The sequence below is a fragment of the Pteropus alecto genome, unplaced genomic scaffold, assembly GCF_000325575.1.
Source record: "Pteropus alecto unplaced genomic scaffold, ASM32557v1 scaffold195, whole genome shotgun sequence".
NCBI classification, from domain to species: Eukaryota; Metazoa; Chordata; class Mammalia; order Chiroptera; family Pteropodidae; genus Pteropus; species Pteropus alecto.
In genome coordinates, this window is record NW_006438073.1 from 9,813,192 (window position 1) to 9,815,825 (window position 2,634).

General features: G+C 65.7%; 1 protein-coding gene across 1 annotated transcript in view; it reads right to left on the minus strand.

Annotated features, from left to right (window-relative positions):
• The window catches only part of FRMD1 (FERM domain containing 1), a 13,873-nt gene that overhangs the window by 10,361 nt on the left and 878 nt on the right, over positions 1–2,634 (minus strand). The window lies entirely within an intron of this gene.

Here is a 2,634-nt window from a genome sequence, read left to right on the forward strand (position 1 = left end):
CAGTGCCGGCAGCTCCCCCCCATCCACCTGCTGCTGCCCAGGTGCCGACCCCGACCCCATTCCCGCACCAGCGACGGCCGGGCTGAGGACACGCAGTGGGGGGCGCCCTTCCCGGGCGCAGTCCAGCTTCCCGTCCACCTCACACTGTCGCATGGGCCTTCGTCGCCGCTGAAAACTTCCTTTTTTCAGGCGAGGCGACCCTTGGGTGACCTCACAGATTACAAGGACCTTGTCAGATTACAACCCCTTATTTATTTTTAGTTTTTACACCTACAGCCCGTGGTCTTCCTGGGTGGTCTCTCATCCAAGTACTGACCAGGCCCGACCCTGCTTAGCTTCCGAGATCAGGCGGCATCGGGCTTGTTCAGGGCAGTGTGGCCACAGACACCGCTGAAAACTTAATAATGTCTTACTGTCGCACACTGGTACGTTCAAATGTCCAGTTGTCTCAAACGCTGACGCTGATGGGAGTGAGACTCGGGACAGGCCCCTCCCGTCTGGGCGACCTGTCTGTCCTCTCTCCACGGCCTCCCCCTGCCGTGTGTTTGTTGGTCACATGGGCCGTTTACCCGGTGGCCGCCGTGTCCCCGACGTGCCACGCCTCGTCCCTCAGCCTCTGCAGCTCTGGGCCGCTGGGCGGCCCCGCCAGACTTTGGGTTCCCGCATGCGGGTGGCAGCGTCCGTGAGGCCTAGCCGGCGGAGTGGAAACGCCCTGCTCTCCAGAGGGCCGCCCCGGCGCAGGCGGCTGGCAGGGGACCCCTCCGCTCTCACTCGGCCGCCTGCCAAGGAAGCGACGCGCGTGGGCAGAGGCGGCGCCTCCGTGATGTTGGGGAGGCGGTTTCGTTATCAGGGCGTCTACATACACCGTCTCGGTCCAAGGGCGCGCTCCCACCCTCGGGGGGCGAGTGACTCAGACTGGCCGTGCTCCTGCCTGTTCGGTGGTGAGGGGTGGTCAGTCCCCGGCGATGAGGGTGACGCACATCCACAGCGAGGGTCTCGCGCCCGTAATTTTCTAATAATACCTGGCTGTGAGGACACAGTGACCGTTAGCATCAGGTCCTGTTTTGGCTCACACGGTGGGCACACACCCCCAGAGTAAGCTGGCTCTGTTACCGCCGAGTTGCAGGCCGGCCTCCCAGAGGCCCGGCCGCCACTGGCCGAGATGTGTGGCTCCGCAGGAGGGTGTCCCGCTCGGCCGTGGTCACACTGTCCCTCGGCCAAACCCTCACGAGATGTGACTCACGACAAAACAGCTGGAAGCGACTGTCCCAGCTCACGCGGGGCGGAGGCCAAAGCTGCCACGCCCCCAGCAGGGCCTCCAGCTGCCCCCTCCCTGAGGGTGAGGCGCCTCCGAGGAGGACGCAGGCAGCCCCGGACAGCCCGCCCATCTGCCGCAGCCTGTCGTCACCCACCCTAGATTCTGTCGCTCATGCAAGTGTTGCAATTGACTGAAGTACAGAAATGGGTCCCTGAGCAGACAGGAGACTCCCCAGGGACTTTGACAAGACCTTGCCAGGAGCCACACTGCGTTTCAGAGTGTGTCCAGCCCTGTCAAACGTGTCCACAAACCACGCATATCCTTAAAACGGAAATGCTCTCTCCCGGGACCAGCTGACTTTCTGGGGTCTTCCCGTTCCTCTAAACTCGGCTGAAAGAGGCAGATAAGGCGATGCCACCTTCCTCTGGCTGGACCCAAGTGGCCTCATCGGCCGGCGACACCTGGGCATGTGAGACAGGCGTTTCCGCCTGGAAATGGGCCCCCGGGCTCTGCCCCCTGACGTCACGGGAAGGAGATGCTGAACGAAGAACCCATTTCTCACGATGTCCCCTCCAAGGAGCTCCCCCTTCCTGGGCCACGAGCAGGCGGACCCTCCCTGGCCAGCGGACCCGGGGTTTGCACTGTAGAGCGGCTGCGCCACTGGAAGGCAGGCTGGGCGTGGCAGCAGGCCCAGGCCACCCAGCGGGGTCCCCGGCCCAGGCCACCCAGCGGGGTCCCAAGTCCCAGGTGAGCGGAGAACACGGGGGCGCTTCAGAACCAGGCGGTCTGAGCTCGAGCCCCGACTCCGCACCTGGCCGAGCACTCGCCAACCTCCAGGCCTCAGTTTCCCCATTCGTGGCACTGGACTAACGAGGACTCCTGGGGGCTGTGGGGAGGGTCTGTGCGGGCCCAGGCAGAGTCCCCGGCGGGGAGAGTGTCCACGTCCACCTGTGAGCAGCGGCCGCTCCAGGCAGCCGATGGCAGAGGGGACGGGCCACAGCTCGGCCACGCCCGGGGACAGGAGCCACAGCCTGAACAGAGATACACGGACTAGAGGAGCCTGGAGCCACTCAGGTCCCGCACGCGACTGGAACAGGTGGGAAGACGCCCACCCTGAGACCCACGGGCAGCCCCGGCCCGCCTCTCGGGGACTCGGGGCTGCACTGCGCCCGGCCTCACCCCGCGCGTCCCCACCGGCGGTCACTCTCGGACCGAACACCCCGAAGGCTGATGGACAGCCGGGGGCGGGGGGGTCTGCCCTCCCCACGCCCCAAACACCTGCTCCAGTCCCCGGGCACCCCGAAGGCTGATGGACAGCCGGGGGGCGGGGTGTCTGCGCTCCCCACGCCCCAAACACCTGCTCCCTCCAGGAGCCC